This window comes from Ovis canadensis, chromosome 1, assembly GCF_042477335.2.
Source record: "Ovis canadensis isolate MfBH-ARS-UI-01 breed Bighorn chromosome 1, ARS-UI_OviCan_v2, whole genome shotgun sequence".
NCBI classification, from domain to species: Eukaryota; Metazoa; Chordata; class Mammalia; order Artiodactyla; family Bovidae; genus Ovis; species Ovis canadensis.
In genome coordinates, this window is record NC_091245.1 from 158,280,914 (window position 1) to 158,307,824 (window position 26,911).

The following is a 26,911-nucleotide window of genomic DNA, read 5'->3' on the forward strand; positions in this document are numbered from 1 at the left end:
GGCTTATTGGGGCTTCCCCAGTGGCTCAGTGGTAAAGAATCCACCTATAATGTAGGAGACATGGGTTCAATCCCTGGGTCAGGATGATACCCTGAAGGAGATCGTGAGAATCCACTCCAGTATTCTTGCCTGCAGAATGCCATGGACTGAGGAGCCTGGTGAGCTATAGTTCATAGAGTTGCAAAGAGTCAGATATGATTGAAATGACTGAGCACACACATGTGCACGTATAGCCTATTAATGTGAATGTTATTTAACTTTTTATTCTCTATTTTTAAATATTTATAATAGCCAGGACATGGAAACAACCTAGATGTCCCTCAGCAGATGAATGGATAAGAAAGCTGTGGTACATATACACAATGGAGTATTACTCAGCCTTAAAAAGAATACATTTGAATCAGTTCTGTTGAGATGGATGAAACTGGAGCCAATTATACAGAGTGAAGTAAGCCAGAAAGAAAAACACCAATACAGTATACTAACACATATATATGGAATTTAGAAAGATGGCAATGATGACCCTGTATGCAAGACAGCAAAAAAGACACAGATGTGTCTTTTGGACTCAGAGGGAGAGGGAGAGGGTGGGATGATTTGGGAGAATGGCATTGAAACATGTATACTATCATGTAAGAATCGAATTGCCAGTCTATGTCCAATGCAGGATACAGCATGCTTGGGGCTGGTGCACGGGGATGACCCAGAGGGATGTTGTGGGGAGGGAGGTGGGAGGGGGGTTCATGTTTGGGATCGCATGTACACCCGTGGTGGATTCATGTCAATGTATGGCAAAACCAATACTTTATTTTACAGTATTGTAAAGTAAAATAAAGTAAAAATAAAAATTAAAAAAAAAGAAAATAGTCAACATTATGCTTGAGTTTTCTTTTTTCTTTTTGCAGTATATTTGCTTTACAATGTTGTTAGTTTCTGCTGTATAGCAAAGTGTATTAGCGAAAACATACATATATCCCCTCTTCCTTGGATTTCTTTCCCATTTCAGTCACTACAAATTATTGAGTAGATTTTTCTGTACTATACAGTCAGTTCTCATTTGTTGTCTGTTTTATATATAGCCTTGCATATATGCCCATCCCAATCTCCCGATCCATCCCACAGCCTCCTTCCCACCCGCCACCTTGATAGCCATACCTTTGCTCTTTACATCTGTATCTCAATTCCTGCTTTGCAGATAAAGTCATCCATACCACTTTTCTAGATTCTACATATAAGTAATGTTATATATTTGGCTTCCCAGGTGGCACTACTGGTAAAGAACTTGCCTGCCAATGCAGGAGATATAAGAGACATGGGTTTGATCCCTGGGTCGGGAAGATCCCCTGGAGGAGGAAATGGCAACTCAAGCCAGTATTCTTGCCTGGAGAATCCCATAGACAGAGGAGTCAGGCAGGCAACAGTCCACAGGGTCACAAAGAGTCAGACACAACTGAAGCCACTTAACACATATGATATTTGCTTTTCTTTCTCTGATTTACTTCACTCTGTATAACAGTGTCTAGGTCCATCCATGTCTCAGCAAATTGCACATTTTGTTCCTGTTCATGGTTGAGTAAGTTTCCATTGTTTACATCTTCTTAATCCATTCTGCTGTGATGGACTTTTAGGTTGCTTCCATGTCATGACTATTGTGAATAGGGCTGCAATGATCATTGAGGTACATGTATCTAGAGTTTTGGACATATACATTTACAAGGATGTTAGCTGCTAAATAATCAGTCATCATAATTTACTTCCTATTTTATACAGTACTCCAGCAGAGATATCCTGCCTTGTTCCTTTTCTGTATTTATTTTCAATTTATTGAGGTGTTCTTTTAACATCTAATTTTGATTATTTAAATTAAACAATGGGAACTATACAGTTTCTTCTTTAGAAATGTATTGAGGTTTCATTTATGATGTTATCAAAATGCACTTTTTTGAAGGATTTTTCATGAGCTATTTATAAAAGTTATATTCTCAGTGTTTAGTTGCTAGGCTCAATGAAGTGAAGTGAAAGTCGTTCAGTAGTGTCTGACTCTTTGTGATCCCGTGGACTATACAGCCCATGGGATTCTCCAGGTCAGAATACTGGAGTGTGTAGGCTTTCCCTTCTCCAGGGGATCTTCCCAATCCAGGGATTGAACCCAGGTCTCAACCATTGCAGGCAGATTCTTTACCAGCTGAACCACAAGGGAAGCCCAAGGATACTGGAGTGGGTAGCTTATCCCTTCTCCAGGGGATCTTCCCTATCCAGGAATTGAACCATGGTCTTCTGGATTGTAGGTGGATTCTTTACCTACTGAGCTATCATTAATATTTCCCCTTTAATTTAACATAGTGACTATTAATTACTCGAATATGTTCTTTTATTCCAAGTGTATTATATCAATTACTTGATTGACTTAAGTTTTTAATATATAAGACAATTATTACAGCAGACTCATGGTTAAGAACTGATATAAAGCAATATCTCTGTTGCAAAATGCAATATTTTAATTCAAATTAGTGCTCAATTAGTATCTGGCAAAATAAAATCTGAAAAAATCTATTAATTGTAAATCCATACAAACAAAAGATCATTTTATGATTTCTTTATAACTGTAGTATAGACAAGATATCATCAGTCTCTTACGTCTAGAATCACTCTGAGCCTTAATCCTAAATTATATATTGCTTCTGGTTGCGGAAACATTTTATATCTGAATTTGATTTGTCTCCCACTAATATTTAAAAATACTTAAGGAATATTCTTTGAATGTACTAAGACTTTGAATGTACTAAGGTTAAGTGACAGTTTTCATTTTATTCATAGAAAGCCTCTTCCTATATGTGCAGCAGCTAGTGTTTAATGGCATGATATCCTTTTGATAAAACACATCTTAAATATTTATGTTTTATGACTTCATCAATTGTACAAATCATTTTATCCACCTGGATATAAAGCATAAAAATCACTATATTAATCATATCATTAATAGCATTGCAGTCTTAGCATGTTTATTGAAATCCCATATCCTGTCTTTCTGACTCTCATTTGCAGAATAGACCTTAGGATTTATTTTTACGATCTTATTATAATTTTCATTGGAAGAATATTACTTAGTTCAGTTAGTATTCTAGCACAGCAACTACTAATTAAATAATAATGTTTCCTAATTTTCTTATTGATATTAAAAAATTAATGACATATCTATATGAATTATTACCAAAGTCACAACTATTGGACTTGCATCATTTGTAAGCTAAGAAAATGACTCATGATATTTCTACGGAACAGAAGAACACTTTCTCTGTGAACTTCATTAACATAGATATTTTTCTGTCTTCCTGGTTTGGAATTATGCTTTGTCACAATGCAATTTCAGTGTGAATTAAATGCTTCCTAGGTAATATAAATATATTCTTTCAGTCATGGTTCACTAATAGCTAATTATTCTTATACACAAGCCTCCATAGTAGAATATGTGAGATTTGTAGATATAATTTAATATCACTCCAATAAATGTTACCTCTGTAACCCAAAATAAGTCTAAATGGTGAGGATGGTTTTCTGGGCTTCCAGAACTATTGGAAAAGTGGAACAGACTCTGTTTTGTTTTGTTTTGTTTCTTTCTACAAAGCATGTTTATATTTTAAGCTTACTACTGCATTATTATTTGTAAGTTCATTTTTTTCTTTTATTCTAGTTATAAAAATTATTTTCATCTTCAGTCTTCAGCACAGTACTTTTCCCTCTCAAACATAACTATGTACTTTATCAGAGAATGAATCAATTTTATTGTCATCTATGGGAAATAAAGCACTACCTTTAATTTCCCCAGGTAAAGACACATAGCAAAGACACACTTTATTATCTCCTCTACTTTAGAATTTAGAATATTAGTACTTTGTTAATGGTATTGCCATAGTTTTCATCTGTTTTTAAAGATCCTATATTCATATGGGACATTTTAATGCTAACCTTATATTCCTTCCAAAGAAATCTATTCATCTTGATAATTAGACAAACACATACACACACTTTTAATGTCTCTGTAATGAAAAGTTAATCTAAATATATGTCAGAATGTCATGAGCAAGATTTATGATAGCAGATCTCTTGAGTAGGATCCTGTGTTCTCCATTTACTACCTATTCATTCTTTGCAAGCTACTAAATCTTTCCAAGGTTTGAAATTCTTATCTGTTCAATAGGACTTTTATCCAGGGCCATTGTGAAGATTTAGGGAGATAACACACACAAAAAGGTAACGTACTAGTGCTATGTAAGCACTTGTTTCACATTAATTATCACTTTATTGTGGTATTTGTTAATATCAATATACTTTTAAATGGAAGGTGAGGATATGCATATAAATATATGTCTTTGGGGAAAGAATACCACAATTTAAGACAGTATAAAAGATGAATGTCATAAGGAAATCTAAACACTCCGTAGGTATTTCAAGAAGAGATCATTTTTGATCAATACTTCCTGAAAGGATTCTATGAATGAATAACATCATTCCCAGTCACTGAAACAGATTCATGAGCTTATTTTTTATATTAAAATAAGATACATGAATAATTGGATGACAAAGGAGTACTTGCAATAACACCAGGATTAGTACATATTTCTAAATAACGAATGAATTTAATTCAACGTATATAAGCTTCTTGGGCTTCCCAGGTGACTCAGTAGTAAACAATCCACCTGCCAATGCAGGAGAGATAAGAGACTCCAGTTGGATCCCTGGGTTGGGAAGATCCCCTGGAGGAGGGCATGGCAACCCACTCTAGATCCTTACCTGGAGAATCCATGGACAGAGGATATTGGCAGGCTAGTGTCCACAGGGTGCCAGAGTCGGACACAATTAAAGGGATTTGGCATGCATGCACATAAAAGCTTTATAATTTAATTCTCTATTGTATTTGAGTCAAGTACAAAGTACAACTGTTACAGAAACCACTAACTGAAACCACCCACCTTGGCCAGGCACCATAGTAACCACTTGCCTGAGTTATCTTAAACAGAACATCCTGGTACAGAATGCAGAGCTAGTAAGCTAAAACCAACTGGAAGAATTTGAGAAAGATCAAAAGGAGAGAGGAGACTCCAGACCATATATCCTATCAGCCTCCCAGAATCCTTCTTGCTGGAATCCTTCCTGGCTGAGTAATGCATGCACCAACAGGAAGGACCCTGAGTCAGAATGATTGGCCAAAGACAACTCTGACACTAATCCAGCTATTATAAAGCCCCAAACTGTGAACCATGTGGCAGAGCAGTTCTCTTGGGTTCCTTTGCGCTGCTGCTTTCTGCCCTTAGAATGCCTTCCCAACAAAGTCTCTTGTCAGCACGTGTGTCTCTTAGAACAATTCATTTCTGAGTGTTAGACAAGAATCCACTCTGGGGCTCTGGAAGGAGCCATCATTTCCTGTAACACAATTGTTTTTAAAGTCACTGGTTAAAAAAGTATATGAAATACTTCAGGAAACATTTCAATTGGCTGCTACACAGATAATAACCTTCAGCATGTGGTCACGAATTAAATGCAAAATAACATCAGGAGCCCTGCTTCAAGAAATAATTAGGCCTTCTGCAGAGTCATTCAGTAAAATTACATTATTGTGTTCAACTGAGACGAGCTATGTAGAATTGTATTTGTAAAATATAATTGTAGGGACAGCTGGCCTGAAAAAGGAAGAATCTTAATAATATATGTTGCTGAGGTGGTTGGCTGTTTACTCCCCATTATGAGAGTGGTTGATAAGAACAGTCATTGTTGCATGGGAAAGAGAAATTAATTCAGGAAAATAATGATGTAGCTTCTCATGCAGTTTAACTGAATTTTAAAGAGAAATGTATTGTTAGCCATGCAAGCAACATGCCTGAAGGATTTGTGCTCCTTGCTCCCACTTCTGAAGCTTCAAATCTTCTGTGTGGCCTTGCTCAGTTGGCTTCTTCTTTTATTCTCTTAACTTCCCTCTTGTAATGTAAACATGGGAAAGAGAAAGTGGTAGAAGAACAAAGGATAAACATACAAAATAGCTCCACTCCCTCTGCATAAAGCTTTAATAGGGAAATGGTACCACACTGAGATTTTATGAATAGATTGATAATGGCATGTTCATTTAAACCAAATGGGGAGCCGCTGTATGTTTTGCCATTTTTAAGTCAATTTCATTTTTACTTAAAGGCCATCTACATTTTTTCCACCCTTTGTCAAGCAGGACAATTAATTTTATCATCATAGGCTTTCAATGCATTATAAACTCACATGTGCTAAAATAAATGACTCGACACCCTCAGGATCATGAATTATACACATGACTACATGAAATAAGGGGACTAGTATTTCATATATAATTTACTGTCATGTAAATTAAACATAAATCAAAGGAAGACAAAGCAAAATTTAGCTGATTATTAACTCCAGAGAGAGCTCAGACTTAATACAACATTTGAAAGTAAGTTGACTTTTAATTGGCTTTTGATTATACAAACAAATATCAAGTAAACATTTGCAATAACTATCCCTAAAATGAAAACATTAATAAGTGCATATTATTAATTATTTATTGAAATTCAGAATACATTTCTCTTTTAAAGTATTGGGGTGATTCATAGTTTTATTTGTAAAAACAAAGTTTCTATTTTCAGGTAAAATATCTCAATAAATAGCTTTAATTCTTCAGGGAATATTTATCCAGGCACTATGTGCCAGTCTCTGTTCTATGCAATAGACCAAATACAATACACTCATGGAGGTGATATGCAAGGGGAAGGTGGAAATTTGTAATGCTAAGTTGTGTCCAACTCTTGTGACCTCATGGGCTATAACCTCCAGGCTCCTCTGTCCATGGGATTTTCCAGACAAGAATACTGGAGTGGGTTGCCATTTCCTTCTCCAGGGGATCTTCCAGTCCAAGGAACTGAACCCAGGTCTCCTGCATTGCAAGTGGATTTCTGCATTGCAAACAGATTTTTTACCAGCTGAGCTACGAGGGAAGTCCTTTGTAATGTCAGTAGTGATGAATGTACCAAGAAAAAATTAAGTAGATTAAGGAGATCAGTAAATCATGTATAAACAGGTTGGTCAGAGAAGACCTCTCTGAAGAGTTACAGTTAACCAGGGTACCATGTTTGATTCTGGTGGGGTTTTTCTTGGAGAATTATTTAATATTTTTATTATTCTCAAATGGAGGAGAAGCCAAAGCTGACCCAAAAAATCATGAGATATAAATGGAGCAATTCTGTTCCATTTATCACAAGAAACCAAGTCAGATCCCTTGGATATATGTATAGCTGAGTTTCACAGAATGCTTTTACTAACTTCACCTATACAGAAAATATGTTTACAAATGGAGCAGTGGGGGATATTTAGAACCAATTTTTAATTTATTATATCTTATGATGTTGTGGATTGAGAATTCAGGCAGAGCTCAGCTGGGCTGGAAAAGACCCTGATGCTGGGAAAGATTGAAGATAGGAGGAGAGCGGATGACAAGATGAGATGGTTGTATGGCATCACTGATTCAATGGACATGAGTGTGAGCAAAGTGGGAGATAGTGAAGGACAGGGGAGCCTGGTATGCTGCAGTTCAGGGAGTCAAAAAGAGTCAGTCACACAACTGAGTGGCTGAACAATGACAGCTTGGTTATTCTATTATGTTGGTTTTGACCAAGGCCACCTTGGTACTCGGCATCAGATAGACTCATCTGAATGGCTCAAGGTGTCTTCACTCCCAAGTCTGGAGCCTTGGTGGGGATGACCAAAAGGCTGAACTCAGCCACGGGCTGCCAAGGAGGGTGCCTATATGTGCCGATCAGCCTCCTGGGCTCAAGCAGACAGAATTCTTGCGTAGTGGCTCAGGTCTACTCCAGAGAATGTTTCAAGAAGCAGTAAGTAGATATTTCTAGCCTCTTAAGATCCAGACCCAGAACTTGCCCATAGCATCATGGTGGCTGTGTGTTATTGATAAAAGTGGTCACAGTACTCACACAAACACAGAGGCTCCAATTCCTCATGGGAGTAGACTCAAAAGAGTTTGTGGCTGCCTTTAATCTGCCATACAATCCATTTGCAAAATTACAAAATTTACTCAAAAATAATGATCATAAACAAACTCACCTAAAGCGACTGGATAGCTTTTTAGGATTTGTTGCATTTGGTATGTGTGTATCTTTGTGTGTATAGTGTTTGAACCAAACCTAAAATGACATTGGTATCATAAGGATATGAAAATTTTCCTAATGGTATACTCTCGGTTCACTTCAGTCACTCAGTTGTGTCTGACCCTTTGTGACCCCATGAATCGCAGCACGCCAGGTCTCCCTGTCCATCACCAGCTCCCAGAGTTCACTCAGACTCACGTCCATCGAGTCCGTGATGCCATCCAACCATCTCATCCTCTGTCATCCCCTTCTCCTCCTGCCCCCAATCCCTCCCAGCATCAGAGTCTTTTCCAGTGAGTTAACACTTCACATGATGTGGCCAAGGTACTGGAGTTTCAGCCTTAGGATCATTCCTTCCAAAGAACACCTAGGGCTGATCTCGTTTAGAATGGACTGGTTGGATCTCCTTGCAGTCCAAGGGACTCTCAAGAGTCTTCTCCAACACCACAGTTCAAAAGCATCAATTCTTTGGTGCTCAGCTTTCTTCACAGTCCAACTCTCACATCCATACATGACCACTGGAAAAACCTTGACTAGTCAATAGCCTTGACTAGATGGACCTCTGTTGGCAAAGTAATGTCTCTGCTTTTCAATATGCTATCTAGGTTGGTCATAGCTTTTCCTCCAAGCAGTAAGCGTCTTTTAATTTCACGGCTGCAGTCACCATCTGCCGTGATTTTGGAGCCCAAGGAAATAAAGTCTGACACACTGTTTCCACTGTTTCCCCACCTATTTCCCATGAAGTGATGGGACCAGATGCCATGATCTTCGTTTCCTGAATGTTGAGCTTTAAGCCAACTTTTTCACTCTCCTCTTTCACTTTCATCAAGAGGCTTTTTAGTTCCTCTTCACTTTCTGCCATAAGAGTGGTGTCATCTGCATATCTGAGGTTATTGATGTTTCTCCCGGCAATCTCGATTCCAGCTTGTGCTTCTTCCAGCCCAGCGTTTCTCATGATGTCCTCTGCATAGAAGTTAAATAAGCAGGGTGACAATATACAGCTTTGACATACTCCTTTTCCTATTTGGAACCAGTCTGTTGTTCCATGTCCAGTTCTAACTGTTGCTTCCTGACCTGAATACAGATTTCTCAAGAGTCAGGTCAGGTGGTCTTGTATTCCCATCTCTCTCAGAATGTTACACAGTTTCTTGTGATCCACACAGTCAAAGGCTTTGGCATAGTCAATAAAGCAGAAATAGATGTTTTTTCTGGAACTCTCTTGCTTTTTCAATGATCCAGTGGATATTGTCAATTTGATCTCTGGTTCCTCTGCCTTTTCTAAAACTAGCTTGAACATCTGGAATTTCATGGTTCACGTATTGCTGAAGCCTGGCTTGGACAATTTTGAGCATTACTTCCTAGTGTGTGAGATGAATGCAATTGTGTGGTAGTTTGAGCATTCTTTGGCATTGCATTTCTTTGGAAGTGGAATGAAAATGGACCTTTTCCAGTCCTGTGGCCACTGCTGAGTTTTCCAAATTTGCTGGCATATTGAGTGTGGCACTTCAAGGCATCATCTTTCAGGATTTGAAATATCTCAACTGGAATTCCATCACCTCCACTAGCTTTGTTCATAGTGATGCTTTCTAAAGCCCACTTGATGTCACATTCCAGGATATCTGGCTCTAAGTGAGTGATCTTGCCATCGTGATTATTTTGGTCATGAAGATCTCTTTTGTACAGTTCTTCTGTGTATTCTTGCCACCTCTTCTTTGTATCTTTTGCTTCTGTTAGGTCCCTACCATTTCTGTCCTTTATTGAGCCCATCTTTGCATGAAATATTCCCTTGGTATCTCTGATTTTCTTGAAGAGATCTCTAGTCTTTCCCATTCTGTTGTTTTCCTCTATTTCTTTGCATTGATCGCTGAGGAAGACTTTCTTATCTCTTCTTGCTATTATTTGGAGCTCTGCGTTCAAATGCTTATATCTTTCCTTTTCTCCTTTTCTTTTCACCTCTCTTCTTTTCACAGCTGTTTGTAAGGCCTCCCCATACTCTAAAACCCATAAATTAAAATCCAGCCAGAGAAACATTATTTAATCTTATATTGAGTGTGGTGATATGGATCTATGAAATGCAGCAAATATCAATTCACTATTGGTATTTCTCTTATGAAAGGGGATTTATAGATGGTTTATTTTCACCTCAATGCTGATTTTAGGATCTTTTAACTCTTACATAAAGATACAATGACTACAAATGATATAATTATCTTTATTTTTAAATTCCCACTGAAGAAAATTATAACTATGATTTTGCTTCTGTTTGACTTAAAGGCTGTGTTATATCTGCCTGAGAATTAATTTGTAAACCACTCTTTTGGTAGCCCTGAGTTGTCAATCCAATTAGTATGGTCTCAGTTTCTGATGTCTTCTTTGATAGATAATTCTAAATTCCAGGCAAATTACTTAAGAAAATTCACCTACAGGAGCAATAAAATCATCCAAGAATTTTCCCTGACTACAGTACATTTTCCATTCCCTTTCATTCCCTAGGTCTACTCTAATAGAGAATATCTGCTATAGCAATGGAAATCCTTAATTTGGGAGCTGTTAAGGACTTATAATAATTGGGATCTAATGTAGCTGCAAGTTAATATTTTTAAATAATTTTTCTATGTAAAAGTGCTTTATCTATGATACTTAAATTGCCAAACTTTTACTAGGATATTGTTATAACTTTGTCAAACTAACATGTATTAAGTGGAGCAAAAAGTACTGAGTTATGTCAACCACAGACCTCAAGAAAATTGAACTAGAGAAGGTTATTACTCACAGGTCTTGGGGGAAATATATTACACTCTCAAGAAGTTACATGGATTTCTTCAGATATATGCTCAGGAGTGGGATTGCAGGATGACCTGACATTGCAACCGTATGTACAATAGCCAAACATGGAAGCAACCTGAGTGTCCATTGACAGCTGAATGAATAAGGAAGATGTGGTGCATATATACACTGGAATATGGCGTGCATACTAAGTCACTCAGTCACATCCAACTCTTTGTGAAGCTATGGACAGTAGCCTGCCAGGCTCACCTGTCCATGGGATTCTCCAGGCAAGAATCCTGGGATGGGTTGCTTTGCCCGCCTCCAGGGGATTTTCCCAACCCTGGAATCGAATCCATATCTCTTATGTCTCCCGCATTGGAGGTGAATTCTTTACCACTAGTGCTATAATGCCAATAGCATGGATCAACCTAAAGATTATCATATAAAGTGAAGTGAATCAGAGAAAAACAAATATTATATAATGTCATTTATATGTTAAATCTAAAAAAAATGATACAAATGAATTTATGTGCAAAACAGAAATAGACCAACAGGCATAGAAAGCAAACTTATGGTTACTAAAGGGGAAAGAAAGGGTTTCCTTGTGGCTCAGATGGTAAAGAATCTTCTGGCAATGTAGGAAACCTGGGTTCGATCTCTGGGTCAGAAAGATCCCCTGGAGAAGGGAATGGTAATCCACTCCAGTATTCTTGCCTGGAAAACCCATGGACAGAAGAGCCTGGCTAGCTACAGTCCATGGGGTCGCCAAGAGTCAGACATGATTGAGTGACTAGCATATAAACACAAGGTGGAAAGTAGAGAGTAGGAATGATAAATCAGGAGACTAGGATTGTCATATAAATACTACTATATTTTTATATATAGAAATAGATAAACAATGACCCCCCACATAGCACAGGAAACTGTACTCAATATCCTATAATAATCTATAGAGAAAAGTTTTATATATATATATACACACACACATACACATATATGTGGGCTTCCCTGATAGCTCAGTTGGTGAAGATTCTACCTGCAATGCAGGTGACACTGGTTGGATTCCTGGGTTGGGAAGATCCACTGGAGAAGGGGTAGGCTACCCACTCCAATATTCTTGGCCTTCCCTTGTGACTCAGCTGGTAAAGAATACACCTGCAATGCATGAGACCTGGGTTTGATCCCTGGATTGGGAAGATCCCCTGGAGAAGGGAAAGCCTACCCACTCCAGATTCTGGCCTGGAGAATTCCATGGACTGTATAGAGCATGGAGTCACAAAGAGTTGAAAACCAACTGAGAGACTTTCACTTTAATTTCCACCCTCCCCCTCCTCCACCCCACCACAGTCTGCTTAACCAAACAAAATGAATGAGGAGTAAACACCATGGAATAGCTTAGTTACGCTCTCAACAGATATCTTAAATAAAAATATGTAAAATTCTGTGCCAAAAGATCTTCACGACCCAGATAATCACGATGGTGTGATCACTCACCTAGAGCCAGACATCCTGGAATGTGACATCAAGTGGGCCTTAGAAAGCATCACTACGAACAATGCTAGTGGAGGTGATGGAATTCCAGGTGAGCTATTTCAAATCTTAAAAGATGATGCTGTGAAAGTGCTGCACTCAATATGCCAGCAAATTTGGAAAACTCAGCAGCGTCCACAGGACGGGAAAAGGTCAGTTTTCATTCCAATCCAAAAGAAAGTCAATGCCAAAGAACACTCAGACTACCACACAATTGCCCTCATCTCACACGCTAGTAAAGTAATGCTTAAAATTCTCCAAGCCAGGCTTCAGCAATACGTGAACCATGAACTTTCAGATGTTCAAGCTAGTTTAAAAAAGTCAGAGGAACCAGAGATCAAATGGCTAACATCCACTGGGTCATCAAAAAAGCAAGAGAGTTACAGAAAAACATCTATTTCTTTCTGCTGTATTGACTATGCCAAAGCCTTTGACTGTGTGGGTCCCAATAAACTGTGAAACATTCTGAAAGAGATGGCAATAGCAGACCACCTGACCTGCCTCTTGAGAAATCTGTATGCAGGTCAGGAAGCAACAGTTAGAACTGGACATGGAACAACAGACAGGTGCCGAATAGGAAAAGGAGTACCTCAAGGCTATATATTGTCACCCTGCTTCAGTTCAGTTCAGTTCAGTCGCTCAGTCATGTCCGACTCTTTGTGATCCCATGAATCACAGCACGCCAGGCCTCCCTGTTCATCACCAGCTCCCAGAGTTCACTCAGACTCATGTCCATCGAGTCCGTGATGCCATCCAGCCATCTCATCCTCATTCGTCCCTTTCTCCTACTGCCCCCAATCCTTCCCAGCATCAGAGTCTTTTCCAATGAGTCAACTCTTCGCATGAGGTGGCCAAAGTACTGGAGTTTCAGCTTCAGCATCATTCCCTCCAAAGAAATCCCAGGGTTGATCTCCTTCAGAATGGACTGGTTGGATCTCCTTGCAGTCCAAGGGACTCTCAAGAGTCTTCTCCAACACCACAGAGTACATCCTGAGAAAAGCTGGACTGCATGAAGCACAAGCTGGAATCAAGATTGCTGGGAGAAATACCAATAACCTCAGATATGCAGATGATACCACCCTTATGGCAGAAAGCAAAGAAGAACTAAAGAGCCTCTTGATGAAAGTAAAAGAAGAGAGTGAGAAAGTTGGCTTAAAACTCAACACTGAGAAAACTAAGATCATGGCATCCAGTCCCATCACTTCATGGCAAATAGATGGGGAAACACTCGAAACAGTGGCTGACTTTATTTGGGGCTCCAAAATCACTGCAGATGGTGATTGCAGCCATGAAATTAAAAGATACTTACTCCTTGGAAGGAAACTTATGACCAACTTAGACAGCATATTAAAAAGCAGAGACACTGCTTTGTCAACAAAGGTCTATCTAGTCAAGTTGATGGTTTTCCAGTAGTCATGTATGGTTGTGAGTGTTGGACTATAAAGAAACATGTATAATATCATATAAGAAATGAATCCCCAGTCTAGGTCTGATGCAGGATACAGGATGCTTGGGGCTGGTACACTGGGATGACCCAGAGAGACAGTATAGGGAGGGAGGTGGGGGGGGGGGGGTGGTTCATGATTGGGAACACGTGTACACCCATGGTGGATTCATATTGATATATGGCAAAACCAATACAGTATTGTAAAGTAAAATAAAGTAAAATTTTAAAAAATTAAAAAACAGAAGAAACATGATGAAATCATTTTATAATCTAGGGCAAAATCCCTTCCAAGCAAGTCACAAAACTCAGAGAGCATAAAAGAAAAGATTGATAAACTACAAGCATGTTTTTTATTGTGGAAAATATTTAAACATTTTGAAGGTGAAAGACAAAGTGTGGGAAATGTTTGTAGTCCATACAATAAACAAAGGACTAATTTCGTTAATGTGTGAAGAGCTCATATGGCTCAATTTTTAAAGAACAATAAACCAGTTTTTAAAAATGAAAAAAAAATAAAGAAAGAAAGCTGAGTGCCAATGAATTAATGCTTCTGAACTGTGGTGTTGGAGAAGACTCTTGAGAGTCCCTTGGACTGCAAGGAGATCCAACCAGTCCATCCTAAAGGAGATCAGTCCTGGGTGTTCATTGGAAGGACTGATGTTGAAGCTGAAACTCCAATACTTTGGCCACCTGATGCGAAGAGTTGACTCATTTGAAAAGACCCTGATACCGGGAAAGATTGAGAGCAGGAGGAGAAGGGGATGACAGAGGATGAGATGGTTGGATGGCATCACTGACTCAATGGACATGAGTTTGAGTAAACTCCTGGAGTTGGTGATGGACAGGGAGGCCTGGCGTGCTGCCGTTCACGGGTTGCAGAGTCGGACATGACTGAGCGACTGAACTGAACTGAAAATTCTTGAACAGTATTGGCTCCACGATAACAGCTCTCTTTGTTATCTAAAGTCCAGCCAGTTTGGACAGAAAGACCTATAGTTTTCCTGAAATCACTTGAGATTTAATGAGGATTCTTATTTCTTTATATTCAGGAAATTTTGAAGATAGCTAGCTGTACTATTCTGGAAGCACAACACTAAGGCCTTTCCTTTTATTTTTATTTTTTGCATTTGAAATCCCTAAGACACTAGGTGTGACAAGAGCCTGTATTAATTTCATTGGATCTTTCAAGGTCTAATTTCTCATAGCTACTTTTTAAGGTAAATAACCTGGAAGACACATGCCTGCATGAGTTGGAAAACAATAATTCCACTTGCATTTTTGCTCATTTAACATATAAAAATTATTCAGAAACTGACCCAAAACAAATTAAAGAGGGAACAACTTTCTTTTCTCCTTGTTCTAGTCTCATGGAACATTCTCATTTACTCTTTAAAATATGTCTCTAAATTTGACCTTGTCCAGGAAGTTGTGAGAACATAATTACAGCCTGTTCTCTGTGAATTGGGTGGGTCTGCTGGCCAATTTCTCTTCTGGCATTCCTAGACTCAAATTAGTCCCCCAATTAATTAATAACTACTTTAATTACTTTCTTGAAAAGCATGATAAAAAACATCATATCCCAGCCTTTACATTTCTAGCATTTAATGTCATGCAATCACCTGGAGATGAAAATAATATCTGCCTGGCTTAGTTTCACAGTTACAGGAATATCTGGGCCTAGAAATTTGGGAATATTTGAAAGCCTAAGTAAACTTTTTGGTTTTTTTTCAAGTTTGTTCTTTTCTTTCTAGGCTTTAGCATTAGAGAAGTCTATTAAAAGATGATTTGATAACAAATGATTTTATAGGAAGCAGTCAGAGCCTTGATCAGTTCATAGGGCAAATTCATAGCACTGAGTCATCAACTTTACCAATTTTATTTTCTAGAAACCAAAGGTAATTTTTATAGTCATGGATCTATGAGGATTAAAAAATAAGAGTTAACTCTTACTGAGGTATTACTCTAAGTGTTTCTTTGTATATTAACTCATTTAATCTTCAGGATACCCCTATAAGAAAAACACATTTTGAAGGTGAATAAGAGTCATTCCCAAATACAGATGAGGATTCTGACCGAGGGAGAGTCAAAAAGCTAACAAATGGTAGAATCAGGGTTTGAAGCCAGGCTATTCAGCTTGCCTGGTCCTTATCTGCAACACTTTCTTCCTCTCTATATTACATTTAGAAGGAAAAGTAAAAGAGTGAAAGTGTTAGGCACTCAGTCATGTTTGACTCTTTGCAACCCCACGAACTGTAGTCTGCCAGGCTCCTCTGAATTCTCCAGGCAAGAATACTGGAGTGAGTAGCCATTCCTTTCTCTTGGGGATCTTCCTGACAAGGGACTGAATCAGTGATTCTTTACCATCTGAGTCACCAGGGAAGCCCTGCATTAGGAAGAAACTATGTGTAAAGTTTCAGTGGCCTTAAGATCAGTCATAACAGAACCAACATATCCAGAACTGCATTATGTAGTATTCAAGGTTTCAGGTCTATGAACTTTGTTTATACTAAACTCAACACTTTACAGCATGTGGGAATATCTAACCATAACCTCTTTTGGCAAAGGACAGTCCTATTCATAATTTCCCATGTGCAATATATGATAACCATTTGGGCAGAAGTATATGTGTTTGTGTGTGTGTATACATGTGTTGTACGTAATAGGGAATACTATTTTGTTGCTATATTTTACAATGTAATTTTCCTTTTAATTTTCCATGTTCTGAGGGGTTCCTAGAAAGAAAAAATATGAGTCAAATTATATCTGAGAATTTCTTTTTCGTAAATTAATGTTCTACTCTCAGTGACTTCATGAAGATATTCCAGAAAGGCTGGGGCATAGTGGGGGAGGGGAAATCTTTAAAAGTTAGAAGTATTTCATGTTTTTGGTGTTCAACAATGTGGACTGTTTAAGTGACTGAAGTATTTCCAAGAAAAAGTAAAAAATCTGATGTCAAAGCAGTAATTGCTTTCCTTATATTTACAACCGATCATAGGACTTAAATGAATTTTAATCTTATAAATATATAGCATTAGCTATATGACAAAATTTACTTTAGAAAACTTCCAAGATGATATTAAAAATTGCTTAAAAATTAATACTTTCAGACTATGAAGATATTTCTTAAATATAATGACATAAATAGCAAGACAACATTTTTCATGTCGGTTGTTTCTTATAACTTGTTGTAATGGATACTTTCTTGTGGAATTTAAAAAAATTAGCACATGAACAAAAACACTAGATAATTTCTAGCATGAGTGAAATGACTAGCACATTTAACTTAAATTGTTATTTCATGGTGTGATTTTTGGGTAAGGTTTGGATGGGTAAGGTTTGGACTTATTAAAATATAAATTCAAAAATTTTGATTTGGAAACATAATAACTATGTCCTCAAATAGGTCATCCTTATGATCTCTTCTGAAGTGAACAGTGTTTTTTTCCCCCAGATATTTTTAGCTTTACAATATGGTTAACGAATTGATAAATATAGAAATTACAGCTTCTATGGATATCATAAAAGATTTAATGCTCAGTTCCGTTCAGTCACTCAGTTGTGCCTGACTCTTTGCAACCGCATGGACTGTAGCACACAAGGCCTCCCTGGCCATCACCAACTCCCAGAGTTTACCCAAACCCATGACCATTGAGTCTGTGATGCCATCCAACCATCTCATCCTCTGTTGTCCCCTTCTCCTCCTGCCTTCAATCTTTCCTAGCATCCAGGTCTTTTCAAATGAGTCAGCTTTTCACATCAGGTGGCCAAAGTATTGGAGTTTCAGCTTCAACATCAGTCCTTCCAATGAACACTCCAGAATGATCTCCTTTAGGATGGACTGGTTGGATCTCCTTGCAGTCCAAGGGACTCTCAAGAGTCTTCTCCAACACCACAGTTCAAAAGCATCAATTCATCCATGCTCAGCTTTCTTTATAGTCCAACTCTCATATCCATACATGACTACTGGAAGAACCATAGCCTTGACTAGATGGACCTTTGTTGGCAAAGTAATGTCTTGCTTTTTGATATGCTGTCCAGGTTGGTCATAAATTTTCTTCCAAGGAGTAAGCGTCTTTTAATTTCATGGTTGCAGTCACCATCTGCTAGGTGTAGATATAAAACAGGAGGAATTTTTAAGACATCTTGCCAGTGTTTTGTGAGAACATCAGAAAGTCCCTGAGACTGGATCCATATGTTTTTCATCTTGAGTCTAGCACATTCTTTGACACATAGTAGGCAGTTAAAATACTTGTTGAATGGAAAAATGACCAAATGTCTGAATGTACTAAACTGCTCTTGCTTAGCATTTAGAGGTTATTTTTAAAACTGTTAAAGTGAGGAATATACTCATTACAAACAGCCAACAATAATTTCCTTTCACACATCTCCAAGGATTTTTGATAGGTATGTTAGGTCACCAGCTTGCCAAAAGCTTTAGTCACTATTCTCTTTTTAATACAAGTACAGTGGATTTCTTTGGTTAAATCTCAAAGAAATTAAGTTTGCTTTTAAAGTTGTTCCCTTTGTGAAAATGTTAATTTACATGTTGAAATTTCCATTTTTTAAATATCATTAACAGTTTGTATGCATGATGCCTGATGTGTGGGTGTGTGCTCAGTCTGATAGTTATGAGGATTTTTTTCTTAAAACAATTCTGCTTATTAAGTATCATTTAACCATTATTTTATTTTACATAAATTTCACAACTCTAAGATGTAGGTATTATAATTGCATCCCTATTAGCCTAAGCTCAGAGAATTTAAAGAATCTTCCCTAGTTTATATCACTATTAACAGGGCCAGACTTATCAGATTCAAAATTATTGCCAGTATACTATGTTATGGTCTTTGAAAAGGCTATTTTTACTGGCATGGTAGTATGTGTATGTACTACATTCATTGCTTTAATATTTTTTAAAAAATAATTTGTTACTAAATTGTGTGTAATCAATTTAGCATCCTTGCTTTAGCAAATTCATTCCATGAAGTCTCAAGTGACTCAGTGGTTAAGAATCCACCTACAATTCAGTAGACATGGGCTCAGTCCCTGGGTTGGGAAGTTCTCCTATAAAAGGAAATGGCTACCCACTCTGGTATTCTTGCCTGGAGAATTCTATAGACAGAGGAGCCTTGAAGGCTACAGTCTTTAGCGTCGCTGAATTGACTTTAGTCACAATTTAGTGACTAAATGACGACAATTAGAATCAAAAGTACAAGGCTGGAAATGATAAATTTTTCAAAGTATTTTATGCAAGTAATATAATTTGTTTTTAATATTTGAAAATCCATAGAAATTTCTTTTCCTTTTCCATATATTAAGGGTATATGGTCAGAGATATAAAAGCTTAAAGAATTAAAAAGTCTTCATTTATAAGCACCAGATTTTTCATATGTTAATGCTTTGATTTGTTTTGTTTTCCAGCTTCCCCAAAGTGCTTACATAGTCATGCCTGGATACAGGTCTAGTTGTTTATGATATTCTAATGTTTTTCAGGCAAAGGAAAGTCTCTCTCTTTTTTTCCTTTCATACTATTCTTTCACTAATGTAAGTCAACATACAACTAAAAATTCTACAAGAGATACTGAATTAAGGAACAAATCAAAACCATTATGGTCTAGAAATGAATAGAAAACTCATGTATTTAAATTACCAAAACCAGTGCTCTTATTACTTCTTCAATTGGGACAATTCAGATATGACTGTGATGGAACAGACTCTTTAAGAGCCATAATTTTATTCCTATTATGTCATTTGGATGCTCTTAGCTGCTTGTATATCAGAGAGCCACATTTTGACAAATCATGACCATAGAACAGACTGCTTCTTGTCAAAAGCAGAAGCACTATAACGCATTCTCCATAAAAAGGGAGACAAAGAACTGCCATGTTTGCATTTTCATTATTTTTTATAGTTGTTTCTATTTTCAAAGCTGAACATTCATCAGGGTGATTATTATATTCAAAGCAACAGAAATAACTGTATAAATCAAGCTATTTTTTTAACTGTAGAATTGTAACAACTAATTTAGAGACTTAATCTAAAACTCTAATTCTATTATAATACTCTTAGTATCTGTATTTTTGCTTTAGATTGTCTAGATGTACTAATGAATTGACTTCTTTAATCAATATGTCACATTTACAAGTCAATAAAGTTCATAAATTTATATAGAAGGATTTCCCTGATTGTGTATACAGATAATCAATCCCTATCTCAGTTCATCTACATATCTGTGAAGTAAATTAAGAATAAATTAATGATTAAGCCCACCTCAGCCCTTTGTGAGAAAAGTCAAATCAATGAGACAATGAGATCATAGTGGTTAATAAGACCATGTATGCCTATTTGAATATTATAGGTGCTAACAGAGAAAACATTTTCCTTATTTTAATTACTGATGTTTGTTGGCATAAGTTGAACACTATTGATTTAGGAATCAGTGGCCTGAATGCTGGTTGGTTTCGCTGTGCAATATTGTGTGACCTGTTGCTATTTATATCCCAATTTCCACATGGAGACTATCACAGCTTTCTTTGACTCATAACTTTAGGAGTGACTATCAAAAGATACCAAGATATAACACAAAAATAAAATCATTATAAAAACTATAAATAGCCTTAATGATAATTTTTCTCTTAACATAAAAATCAAAAATTACCTGGAATTTGCTTCATTCAGGTGGAATCCTAAAGCCTAGTAGCCTTTTTCTTTTCAAACCTTCATAATTTTCCATGTCTATCATGGCATCTGGTTCCATCATTTCATAAAAAATAGATGGGGAAACAGTGGAAATGGTGTCAGACTTTATTTTGGAGGGCTCCAAAATCACTGCAGATAGTGGTGATTGCAGCCATGAAATTAAAAGATGCTTACTCCTTGGAAGGAAAGTTATGACCAACCTAGACAGCATATTAAAAAGTAGAGACATTACTTTGCCAACAAAGGTCCGTCTAGTCAAGGCTATGGTTTTTCCAGGGATCGTGTATGGATGTGAGAGTTGGACTGTGAAGAAAGCTGAGCACCGAAGAATTGATGCTTTTGAACTGTGGTGTTGGAGAAGACTCTTGAGAGTCCCTTAGACAGCAAAGAGATCCAACCAGTCCATTCTGAAGGAGATCAGTCCTGGGTGTTCTTTGGAAGTAATGATGCTGAAGCTGAACCTCCAATACTTTGGCCACCTCATGTGAAGAGTTGACTCATTGGAAAAGACTCTGATGCTGGGAGGGATTGGGGGCATGAGGAGAAGGGGACAACAGAGGATGAGATGGCTGGATGGCATCACCTACTCGATGGACATGAGTCTGGGTAAACTCCGGGAGTCGATGATGGACAGGGAGGCCTGGCATGCTGCGATTCATGGGGTCACAAAGAGTCAGACATGACTGAGCGACTGAACTTGACTGAGTGACTGAACTTATCTGAACTGATCCCAAGAATAGCAAACAGAAATTTTCCTTCATACATTTACAGATCATAGAGATGAACAAGGTAAGTAAGCACCTGGTATTAAATCAGATGACTGTGCTGAAGCTATCATTTCAGATTGCCTTCGTCTCACGTACTCAAACCAGCATCAGTAGTATTCTGTACATGTGTGTTATGTACATGAGCTTGTGTGTGCCTGTGTTAATTAACTTTTTCTTTATAATAAATATATGTTATCCTTTCAAACATAAAAAATTTCAACCTCTGAATTATTCGCTGAATGTTGGAACAATTCTAAGCCGATACTCTGTGTCTTAGAGGAAACCTCTCATGCAGAGAAAATAGATTTATATTTTCCACAAGACAGAGGAGTTGGAAAACATTATATAGAAGAAACAACTAGTTTGTACAAACAGCCAGTATTTAAAAGACAACCATTTTATGTTATCATGTAGAAATTATGAATACTTCTTGTAGATGGTATCAGATGACAATAAGATGAAGTATATCTGATAGCTACAATATTAAGCTCAATTAGACAAAAAGGTACAGCAGTGTCTAATGGACAACACACATCTATTGTTACATTACAATATACTTTGTGGAATTTGAGAATTAACCCAGAAAGTGTAGGGGAATTTCACATACTTCGTCTTTGTCTCTATATGAAATCTCAGTTTCAGAAACACCATACAGCTATCTTGATGTTAGAGTAAAAACACTCCACCAAAAATGCAAATATCATTAGATGAATGTTATTGTTTCTAAAAAGAAAGAAAATGTATGTTCAAGAAATAACTTCACTTCTCAAGTAGCTAACTACTATTTCTTTTGTTTCAGAAGTAGATTCACTTTTGAAAGATAAAAATAAAATTCAGCAATACGAATGGCAGAAAGCTAATTTATGATCACCACATAGACAGGAACTCTTTTTATTAAGAAACAAAAGAATGGCAATATTTAAGTTGTGCTGGGCTTCAGCCAATACAATTGTATTATAATCAGTTATCTAATTAAGTTGGAATGGTACATATTTGTTTGTGTTAGACAGCTCAGAGGTCAAGATACCCAAAACTAGCATAATTAGAGACTGGAAAATGAAAGCAACTTAGTCTAAAACTTTTTAGAGCAAAATATATACATATATTTTTTGTAAACTAATGTAAATTTGTTTTTAGTATCAATCTGTTGTTCAGTTTCAAATATACCTAGTTGTAGTTAAAAGTAAATTAATGACCCTTTCTTTAATCAGCACTTTTAACTCAAGAAGCTTTTCATTTACAGTGTCTCATTTTAAAGTAAACTACAATGCAATGAACAAATATGATAACTGAATATTTGAACAAATATTCTAAAATCTTTGATATACTGGATTAGCAAAAATATTCATTGTGGTTTTTATGTAACACCTTATGGAAAAACTGAATGAACATTTTTTGGCCAATCCAGTATATAGTTTGTTCTCTGATATTAGGAATAATGAAATAAATCTTAAGAAATATATATAAGAAATATACAAAAAGGTGTGTTGTAGTATTTTCATCTATTAAAAAAAATTGGCAAATAGTGTTTATTGTGAAGTCAATGGGGACATTTGGAATGGTCACCATCACACCATTATTTTTTTCAGTGTTCTTTCAAATTTCCCTAACTTATACATGCCATTTGGGAAAGAGGAACATAGGCAAACTTAGTACTATACCTGGAAATTATTGGATCATCATGTTTGGTTGTAATATACAATATTTGAGGAGTAAAGCAAGTAAAACATCATGGTTTAAATCTATTGTTATCAAACATCAACGCACATCAGAATCACTCAGTAGTGATTCTTGAGTGGGCCCAAGAATTTTTATTTCTAATAAGTGACCAGGTGATGTTAATACGTCTGAATCACTTAAGCATACTTTTAGAACTACCAGTTTAAAAGCATATGAGTTTTTAATTTTATTTCTGAGTTATATAGTAATTCAGAGAATGTAAAAAATTTTATTGTTCATAATTAGTAGAACAAGATGTTCAATTTCGGCCTAATGTTAAAATCCTATGAGCGAAAAAGTAATTGAATATAAGCTTAAAGTGTCTATTGAGAACAGATCTATTATAGTGGTGTCTGCAGTTCATATGACTGTAGAACACAGTGCTTGCTTAGAGCTCTAAGGATGAAAGCACTGTTGGTATTGGTGTAAGACCGACACTCCTAAGAGCAATAATTAAAGAAACAATCAGTGTCATGATTGTAGTAACATATCAACAGTACACCCCAAATGGAGACGAGCAGCAAAGCAGCACCAGTGTGACAAAAGTTAGGGGACCTGCTCTGTGAGACAAAAGAAAGGTTTTTGAAGTCTCTATTTGAAGAGTGACTACAAAGAGTCATGAATTGATACATAGCTCAAGGGTGTCCAGCTGAAGTGGACAAGGGGATGTAAAAGCCCACTTAGAATTCTTGAACCCTGATAACCTGTCAGTGATGCAGGGGTGCAGTTTTACTTGCACAAAATCATTTGTCCAAGCGGTACATCTTTTTCTAATTCATCTCCCCAATTCAGGGATCGACTTCTTATGTTACTTTTTAATGAAACAGTCAATTTTATTCAAATTCTCCGAAGTGTATAGTCAATATGCTAATTGTTCTAAAATGTTTTACCTTTATATGATAGTTTTAATATTTCACCTTCTTTTACAGTTTTTTTTTTTACATATATATATAGCTCTTCAATAGAAGGCAGGATCCCGAGTTACAGTTAAGAGCCTCTACTTACTATTCTGATTAAATTTCTTCTCAGTATTCATGGTCACCATTTGGCTTCTTAAATAAATGCCTTTTGGTCTTTTCAATCACTTGTGTGGTTTCATCACTTGTGAGATGGTATTGTTACTCATAACCTCATGATCTAATTTAGAATCAATCTTGATACTCAGTCTTGCATTTGTAATCAAATTTATAATCTACTTTTCAACTTATTCTGGAGGCATGCTTAGTGTAACTGCCAACATGTTAATGCTAATACACTGATGGATGTGACCCAAGTCTGAAATATGGAGACAGGCATTTTCAATGAAATCCTCAAGATAAGCCACCAAGAAGAAATCATTCACTTGCATTGATCCACATTCCTTCAGCTTTATGTGAGCCCCATGGAAGTTAACATATAAGCATTTAACAAATTCTAAAATTAGGTCTTTATATAAATATGTGCAAGGTTCCTATTGAATAAATTTGACCAGATCTTTTAGCACTTTCCTGTGTTTTCAAACATCTTTGTTTGTTATGACTGCTGTGGTTAAATAGTAGAGAATATGTGGGCACATCATTGGAACTGCAGTAAGATACTGTGGCTGGTAAAGGAATCGATCCATAATATTACTATGCTTTGGGGAGATAGAAGAAAACAGAGACCGATGAGTGAACCATATTCACTGCTGAAGAGACTGAAGTGGAGAATCCACAGAATTATTATTTATCTTTTAGCCATGCAGTCTTCCATGACTGCATTCCAATTCTGTATTAAAATTTCTGAGGTCAGTTGTCCCCAGAGTGAATTCAAAGCATTTCTATCCATTGCTGGAATCAACCCTCTAAAGAAGTAAAGATATTCTATTGCTCCAGAGTAATTTCCGCATTCATATGGAATTTTGCATACCTAGCATGTATGGCACCCCACTCCAGTACTCTTGCCTGGAAAATCCCATGGATGGAGGAGCCTGGTGGGCTGTAGTCCATGGGGTAGCTAAGAGTCAGACACGACTGCATGACTTCACTTTCACTTTTCACTTTCACGCATTGGAGAAAGAAATGGCAACCCACTCCAGTGTTCTCGCCTGGAGAATCCCAGGAATGGGGGAGCCTGGTGGGCTGCCATCTATGGGGTCGACCAGAGTCAGAAACGACTGAAGTGACTTAGCAGCAGAAGCAGCAGCATGTATCTAAATATTCCTACCTAAAACCAGGCTTATCTGACATGTAGTAAAACTATATCCAATCATCCCTGGTTTTTTGCATTTGCCTTGTAGTGTCTGGATCTTCAAACATCTTCACAACTGGTTCACAATTGGTTGATGCCTGGAGTTGTTTCAGTTGTGAAACAATGCTGGGTTTGTTTATTTTTTCTTTCAAAGCATGAGGATATCATCAGAATAAAGGGAATACATCAATAGCAAAGTCTACCATGTTGGTATCACTAAGAACATCCCATTTCCATTATAATTTTTTTCGTTATGTATTTTTCTTAACAGAGAGAAACTCGAGCAATGAAAGAACTAGAAGCCGATCCAAAAAGTGTGTGATGTAAATAATCAAGTCATACTCCACCATCTTGCTAAGGAAAAGGAAATTGTAGGAGTCTTTTTTTTTTTTTTTTCAATTTAAACCCAGTAAGGGTTTTAGGCCAACATGTCAGTTCCTGAAATATGGAATGAAAGCAATCACAATTCATGGTGGTACTCTAGAATTAATATAGTTCATTATATGACCTTAAGTAAGTAGTCCAACTCTTCTAGACAATAGTTCCCTAAAACATGAATTGAACTAATTGAAATAAGTAATCTCAATTGTTCTTTCATCTCTTAACTCTAATAATCCTATGTTTAAAAAAAAAAAAGGAAGCAAGTATATGAGTAGAAAAAGATCATTAGCATTGACACCAGGCAGATCTGGGTTAAAATCCACATTCAGAATGCTACCTTGCTTGGATACATGATTTAATCTTTCTGATTTTCAGCCACAATATCACCTCATACATGTTAGAATACTATTATCAAAAAGATAAGGTAAAAAATGCTAGTGAGGGTATGGAGAAAAAAAGAACACTTGTGCATTGTTGGTGGGAACATAAATTGGTGCAGCCACTCTAGACCATGTAAGCTTCTTAAAAAAATTAAAACTAGAACTACCATAGGGGCTTCCCAAGTGCCATAGTGGTAAAGAACCTGCCTGCCAATGCAGGAGACACATGAGTTTGATTCCTGGATCAGGAAGATCTCCTGGAGTGGGGAATGGCAACCCACTCCAATATTCTTGCCTGGAGAATTCCATGAACTGAGGAGCCTGGTGGGCTACAGTCCATGGGGTTTCCAAGAGTCAGATGCAACTGAGAATGCATAAATATAACTACCAAATGATCTAACAACTCCATATCTCAGGATATACCCAAAGAAAGCAGAAATACTAACTTAAAAAGATATATGCACCCCTATATTCACTGCAGCATTATGTACAACAATCAAGATACATTTAAAACCGAATTGTCCATCAGTGAATGAATGGATACAGAAGATGTGGTGTACATTTGTATACACTGGAATATTCAGCCAAAAAACAACAAAACCTTTCCATTTGTGACAACATAAAGCTGAGCGCCAAAGAATTGATGCTTTTGAACTGTGGTGTTGGAAAATACTCTTGAGAGTCCCTTGGACTGCAAGGTGATCCAACCAGTCCATTCTAAAGGAGATCAGCCCTGGGTGTTCTTTGGAAGGAATGATGCTGAAGCTGAAACTCCAACACTTTGGCCACTTCATGCAAAGAGTTGACTCATTGGAAAAGGCTCTGATGTTAGGAGGGATTGGGGGCAGG

General features: G+C 37.0%; 1 pseudogene; it reads right to left on the minus strand.

Moving 5' to 3' along the window:
* Positions 1–24,090: 24,090 nt before the first annotated feature.
* Positions 24,091–25,651, minus strand: LOC138430395 (eukaryotic translation initiation factor 3 subunit E-like; annotated as a pseudogene).
* Between the last annotated feature and the right edge of the window lie 1,260 nt (positions 25,652–26,911).